The sequence below is a fragment of the Caretta caretta genome, chromosome 4 (genome assembly GCF_965140235.1).
Source record: "Caretta caretta isolate rCarCar2 chromosome 4, rCarCar1.hap1, whole genome shotgun sequence".
NCBI lineage: Eukaryota > Metazoa > Chordata > Testudines > Cheloniidae > Caretta > Caretta caretta.
The window spans coordinates 30,476,555-30,484,300 of NC_134209.1; the positions used below are offsets into that span (position 1 = coordinate 30,476,555).

The following is a 7,746-nucleotide window of genomic DNA, read 5'->3' on the forward strand; positions in this document are numbered from 1 at the left end:
TATACTATAAATAAGAAGACTAGAGGCCAAAAAGTGGGACTATGGACTTGTCTACACGATGCATCAATGCGCACTAGAAGGGTGTGATTGCTAAAGCACACCAATGCACTGTGCACTAACTGGTCTATGTAGACCCTGATGATGCACGCTAATAGTGCATGATAATGGAGTGCACTACTATTTGTCCCAGCAGGGTCCACACGGGCCAGTTTGCATGCAACATGTTGGTGAGCTTTAGAATTCACACCCCTCTAGCGTGCATTGTAGGCACTGTGTAGGCAAGCCCTCAGTGGAGTAGCTGCTGAACTGAAATGGGAAGATTTCTGCCTATCTACTCCTAGAAGATACTGTTAGAGTAGACTGTGGAGGACCAGTTCCATTAAGCCAACCTCGTGGTACTGAATGAGAAACGAATGGTCTTGCTACACTATGTGCTGAGACCAATTATGTGGAAAATAAAAATTTGCCTCTGAGAATTTTCCATTTTTAACAAAGGGTGGGGAATGTTCAGATGTTCATACAGTTCTACCATCTGGAAACCACAGCAACGACACATTGATTGGCACTCAGAGGCTAAATGGCACATCTCTTGAACAAGTGTTTCATAAAAGGTGAAAAACAGCTGCTATGCCTGGCTTTTTCCCTACTTAAGTCTGCTGAGCTGGCATCAGATAACAGGGTCTGCTTTTGATTTTGTGGGTTTTTCTGGCCTGAGGCTTCCATCAAAACCCAAACCAGCTCTAGCTCTGCTTTGTAATTAAAGTTCATTACAGTAGCACACTGGGTCTCCGCTAGGCTTTGAAATTCATACTTCATTAAGATGAATGGCTAAAGTTTACATTGACAGTCCACTTGGGAGCAGAATATGTATAAATGCACTGGTTTACATGGTGAAACAATCTTGGACACCAGAATGACTAAGAAAGTTCATTTTTGAATAATAATGAACATTTAGATCTGGAGGAAAGGTTGTAACTCAGAGAAAGACCCAAAAGCTGATATTTTCAAAGTTAAGTGTCCAACTCCCATGAAATTTCAAGTTAGGTGCCGAACTTACTAGTTTAGGCTCCTCTGAAAATCCTGGTGTAAATTCTCAAGAGTTTAGGTTTGGAGATGATGAAGAATAAATAAAATTTCTTCTTCTCCTGGATACTAGTATTATGTTTTGAAGCCATATTATCAAACTGGGTCTCTGGTTTTAGGTGCCCAGTTTGACACACCCTGACCTTGACTTTCAGAGCTACCAAGTAACCACAGTTCCCACTGACTTCAAATGGAGTTGGCCTCTGAGATGCAGGCTCTAACTATCCTGCACTAAGGCCTGTTTTTATATCAGAAATAACTCATACCAGTTTTCATAACTTGGTAACTTATACTCCTTCTATACATTAGTAATCATCACCAAGGAACTGATTCTTTAGTCCCACTGTTGCCAAAATGCACAATTTTAGCACCAGTTTTGCGATATTTGCTGTGTTTCTTAAAGCTCCAGCTCCTAGAGACATGTGACTAGGTGACAATCTCAGCTTTCATTTAAAAAACCTTCTAGTCTTCATGGTTCCAGAGAAAAGCTTGAAAACTTGATCCAAGTACTTAGAAACTCAAAACCCAGAAGGCAAATTAAAAGGACCTAAAATTTATTACAAAAAAAAAAACAACCGTGATTTTTAAGCCGATCTCACGATCTTCTGGGGGCCCGATTCATGTTTTGTAAATGCTTGGGGTTGCAATACTGTCGTCCTATAATTACTGTAGCAAAATTCCTACTAAAAATAAATGGAAGATTAGCCTGTTTCTCAGGGAATTTGCAAATCAACTGATTAAAATGAAGTTGCCTCATTTAAAACCTTAAAGAGCTTTTCTCTTACTCTGTTAATTCAAACTTTGGCAGCTCCAATTTTTTCCTCATCGTCTACATTCCATTTAATTTTCTTCTTATTAACGCATCAAAGATTTCTTGCCTTTAGTGGAGCTGCTCTACAGTAGAATCTGTCAGTTTTTAAGGAATGAATTAACACTTTAATTACCAAATGGAAACTGACCCATCTTTTGCTCTACCAATTATGCAAAAGTACTTTAGTCACGGCTAGAAGTTCAGTTCTATAATGAAATCAGTCGTGTTGACCCTTTCTGAGGAAAGATTACCTAGAATATCACTGGGGTTTCTTCCCTCAGCTAATCCCTTTTTCCTTAAAATGGGTTTAGATATTAGATAAAGTTCAGTCCCTTACCCAGGAGAATATTGGAATATCCCAAATTTCATTTTGTAATGTGGCCCCTCCTGATTCTTTAATACCACCTAACCATTCCAATCTTCACTAATGATCAGATCATTTGAAGAAAATTTTCCCCTCAGCCTCACCAGATGCTCCTTTAACAATATCCAGGGGACCTGTAATGAGTGTACATACTTACGAGGTTTACAGACATTTACTTTAAAACCCATCCAATTTTGCTTGATGATTAAACTACAACAATGTGGCAATAGTCTGTGCTCGTACTGGCCAGGCGACCTCTGCTTAGTTTTCCACTATTTTGTCAAAAAACAGAAATAGGGAAAACAAATCACAATTTAACTAATATCCCTGCAATTCACTAATATCAAATATTTACAAGCCTTCCAATCCTTGTCTGATAATTTACTGGGGACTCCTGCTTTCATCGATTATAAAGGTTTTGTTTAAAATGTAGGCATACTTTGAATATCCTGCTTCCAGAAAATAAGGAGTTAAAATTAAAACTACTGAGATGTTTTCTTGATGTTCTAGGATTTCATAAGCTGTCCTTGGAAAGGAACTGAAAAGCTTAGTCTTTAGTCTGTGATCCAAAGTCCCTTTCACCTTCTTGCTTCAGACTGGTACAGAGCATGCTAATGAGACCTGGTTTATACAAGAATCCCTTAACTGTATACGTACAAAAATCTGGAAAAGCAGGTAAAATATTCCATAGACAGTTAAAGTAATGTAAGAGCTGCAGCAATAGTCACACTGGCACTTCAAGAGATAGTAAAAATACATAGGGAAAAGTTTAGCAAGACAATTACTCTTAAGGAATGATAGATTAACAGGGTAGTATAATTGCTTCTTTCAAAAGGCACCTACAAAGTCACACTCCCTACTCCCATAGGTTTTCCGTGGTACCTTAACTCACCTAACAGACTTAGTACAATAACACCAGCACCAGCAAACTCCTCGCAGGAATGTTCCTACTCAAAATAAACAAAACCAATTTAAAAACTAAACTTTAGCTTCCTAATGTCCAACCCAGGTGTTTACAACGTAGCCCAGGGGAAACAGCCGGTCCTTAGGAATTTTAAGTGACATAATCTAGGTTTTCCTGCCAGAAGGAGCTTTCCAGTTTGCCATGAATTCAGAACATTTGATTCTTTTCTTTGGCTCTTTTTCATTAGGTGGCAGTCACACTGGTGTTTGCTTTGCTGGTTTGGAGAGTATCCATCACAGTGTCATCACCGTGGCTTCTATACTAGTGCTCCCAATCTGTGCCTAGTCAGCCAGAGGTTCATATTCAGTGCTAGCCACCTTACAGCTATCACAGCTGAAATAAAAATAAACAATAGTTACAGTCAGTAGCTAGTGCATTACGTTTTCAAAGTGTGTCAGGACAAAAGTTGGAAACTTTGGTCCTGATCTAAACCCCCAGATCTGAGCACAGTTTGGGTTCAAGTTTGAGAGAGAGGCAGCTGTTCAAATTGATTCTTACTATAGATGAATTGGTTTACTCCTCTAAATGTGGCCAGCTCTGCCAAGTAGTTCCTCAAATGTCTAGCTCCCTTATCAATGTTCTGCGGGTGGGGTGGGGGAAGATGTCTGTGGCCATACGAGAAACGGCCTAGTTACCCAAATTGCTACGCTTCACTGATGCTTATAAATGTTTTCAGCGGCAGATCATGCAACTCTTTCCTACTCATGGCCCCTGCTCTCAACTGGGCACCAAACACTGTCTGGAAGCAAATGTGAAGCACAAAGGAGACTGCATGACGGAATTGAACTTCTATGTCAGCAAGAGATGAGGGGCCTGTCTGCCCCAAATCAGCTTGGAAAAAGGATTCATTCTTTGGCTAGACTGGGTCTTGGAGCACCTTTGGCCCAATCACGAGAGTGAGGAAAGGAAAGAAAGGGGAAAAAATGAGGGAGGCAGGGAATGGAAAAGAAGGATGGGGAAAGAGAGTGTGGGAAAGTAGAAAGGGGGAGAGAGAGAGAGCAACAGAGGAGAAGAAGCCTGACTCAAAGCCCTGCAATCAATGGCTTCCACTGACTTCAGTAAGCTTTGGATCAGGCCCAGATAAAGAAGGGAGTTGTAACTCTATTGCAGCATAAGTCCTGCGATAGCCCTACTCATGTTAGCAGATGCTGGGTTTGGTAACCTAGGACTTGAGCATCTACACTACCGACATACCCAGAGAGTCAGAGCTGAAGGCCAGAAGGGACCCACAGATCATCTAGTCTGATCTGCATATCACAGGCCACCATTAGCACCAGCACACTAAATGGAACAACTGAAATTGAAATTAAACCAAAGTATTCCAGCTTACAGCAACTAGACCATTGTGTGCCATAGGCAGAGAACAGGAGTGACCCAGGTGCACCAGACCCCCACAATGGCACGGAAATGATTAAGTGACATATACCCAGTTAATTCTGCCACATGCTGCAGAGGAAGGCGAACAACCGCCAAGGTCAGTGCCAATGTGACCTGGGAAAAATTCCTTCCTGACCCTACATGTGGTGTTCAGTTAGACCCTGAGCATGGGAGCAAGAACGAAGCAAGCAAGAACCAAGCACCTGAGAGAGAGAGGATACTTGACGCTACCTCAGAGCCCAGACTCTTTCCAGCTAATGTCCAGTGTCTAGTTGTGGCCCCCAGGATGCTTCAGAAAAAGGAGATTAAAAACACACCAAGAATACATTGTGTGGAGGGGAATCCCTTCCTGACCCCTGCAGGTGGCCAGCTGAAACCTGAAGCATGAGCTTGGGAACATAAGAAAAACCAGAAGTGAGCCTCCCCGCCAGCTGTTGAGCACCCTACCATCACAAGCAACCCCATTATACAATTGCACATAATTTATCCAGAAAGGAGGAGTGAAAGGACATCTAACAGAGTCAGGAGTGGGTTAACATGAGGGAAGAGAGAGGTGATTAGAAACAAATGTATACTACATGGACTTGGGATCTGATCCAGAATGGCAAGTCCTATTAAACCTCAAATCTGAGAGCCTTGATTCTCAAATTGATAGGCATTGCAGGTGCTCAGCACCTCTCAGGATTTCACCCCAAGGGCGGTATGACTCCCAGCGAGGGTAGGCAGACAAAATTGCAGTGTGAACATTGCACTAGCCTAAGCTGCCACAGCCATGTGGCTATTTTTAAGACACTAGCTCAAACAGAGCTAGCACAAGTCTGTCTGCCCACTCTGGGCATCACTCCTCCCAGCCCCAGGGGGGACACACCATAAAAGAGAAAATGCCAACAGGAAAAATAAGTCAGAGAATAAAACACCCAAAATAAATAAATATATTTTGCGGAGATAAAAAAAGAGAATGGATTTAGAAAGTAAAAACTTTGAAGATTCAAAGATGTATTAAAGAATCAGTTTGAAGAGAAACTGGTGTTGAAAAAGATTTAGAAAAAGGGAAGGGTAGAGAAAGAAAAAGAAAGAAAGAAAAAGAAGCCAGATCCTCAGCTGATATGAATTAGTGGAGTTCCATTGAAGACAATGGAGAGGTGCTAATTTACACCAGTCCTGGATTTAGCCCAAGGGGTGAAGGAAAACCACCAGCCCCCTTGCTTTACTCAACTCCCCCCCACAACCCACCAAGAAATATAGAGTTTAATTTTTAAAATTGGTATTTATGATTATTTAAATGAATGTGACTTTTGCCTGAATAAGGCCCTAAAGAGCAAACAAAAGCACATACACACCCACACTTTGTGCACATATAATAAACATTGCCATTGTATTAGATAACTGATATCAGACACACCCAGGGATGGGCCGGACAATTCATTCGATATCAGATGTCCATTTCAAATATTGCTAGTCTGCTTTGCCCAGGGTAATGGGCACATTTCAAGCCCCAACATCCACAAAAAGTATAAAATCAGCTCTGCCCTGGAGAATTAGGGATAACAAACATACCTGTAATTGCCTCTCCTTGTCAGCATCTTGACTTCCTGAGAGAAAAAGATCTGTCTTAATTATTCAGTTAGTAAAACCCCCTCCTTCAAGCAATGTCAGCTAGTCCTTCCTGCCACTTGATTCCAGTCTGAGTCCAGTCCATTGTTCTCTCTTTGGTGGTGTGCAATACCCTCCTGACTGCAGATACCTGACCCCTCTAATTCCCCTAAAAGTCACCCAATTGGACTGCACTGCATCACTAATAAATAACTGAATGCTATCCTGTACATATAGTTACACTCTCATGCTTTGCCTCTTTGTCCTTCCTGGTATCAGTAATAACCACCAGGTTTGGCTCCTCACAGCCAATTGTAGAATCCAGCCCTCCATATTTTGCTACTAAAGTCTTAGCACTAAAACAGATGAATGTAACCCCTTTTCCAGATACCTCAACCCATACCGTGTGACCACCACATTGGGATATCAGCATCTGTTAGGACAGTCATCTCTTAAGTGATCCTCACTGTTTATTGTAAGGTTAGCCTTTGGTCAGAGACAAGCCAACACTCATGCCAACACACTGAAGTGCTTCATGAGTGTAAAATCCAGCCTGGACAGTGCTTTCATGGAAGACCACCAACGAACACTTAGCGGCTGTTGGAAGTGGTGCTAGTAATTCAGTAGGTGGTCATTTACCCTCTGAGTCAGTAATGAACCAGTACCCTAGCATGGTGTTAATGGACACCGCTGCAGTAGGTGGCATCTTTCACATGAGCCATAAAACTAAGGTCCTGACCACTTGTGGTCATAGATCTGAAGACATTTCTTCAAGAGTAGGGTTGCTAACTCTGGTGTCCTGACCAAATTCTAACTTGAATAACTACATTCTGCCTATTTAGCTTCCCCCTGTACTTTCCGTTGCATAAGCTGTTCTTCACATTAGGTTCTAAACAGTTGTTTAGCTTTGCAGTACACCATCAAACAATTGCCACGTTTCACCTGAGAAGTAACTGCTTTTCAGCAGTGGGTCAAGTGATCTCTGTGTATAGTTTGTAAAGTGCTTTGGGATTCTTTGAGTTGATAAACAAATTTCTTAGTCTCTAAGGTGCCACAAGTACTCCTTTTTCTTTCTATGTACATTGTATGGTATCCAATGGTTGATAGTAACAGTTTTCTTCCTTTCTTTCTATAAAACAGTAAAATGGGCCAGGTTCTCCAAAGGTGTAAAGTAGCAGAACTATGGTGAGCATCTGGCTTTGTATAATATATATGCTGTGTTTAATTCATATTCATGAGCTATATCAGCACAAATGACACTATTTGTGACCGAATAGTCCTCTCACACTAGCCTTAAACCAGATTGATGCTGGTGTTAAGTGAGAAGAGAATCAGGACTGTTGTGTTTCCACTTCTTTTGTATATAACATTTTCCAAAAAAGAAAGAGAAAAAGCCCTTAAAACAGAATTCCCAATATTTGTTTTAATTTATATTCAGAACATTATTATACATCTCAGCATCCAAACCCTTCATCTTACACGAGACCTTTAATTAAATGAAACGATACAACCCTCTTGGCACTAGAACAGAGCTTTATGTTTATAAACTAAATC

At 41.2% G+C, this 7,746-nt stretch overlaps 1 long non-coding RNA gene across 1 annotated transcript in view; it reads right to left on the reverse strand.

The window, feature by feature from the left end:
- The window catches only part of LOC142071740 (uncharacterized), a 65,341-nt gene that overhangs the window by 22,831 nt on the left and 34,764 nt on the right, over positions 1–7,746 (reverse strand). Inside the window, exon 3 of the long non-coding RNA XR_012667929.1 lies at positions 6,157–6,191. This is a non-coding gene — a long non-coding RNA (uncharacterized LOC142071740). The remainder of the gene's footprint in view (positions 1–6,156; positions 6,192–7,746) is intronic.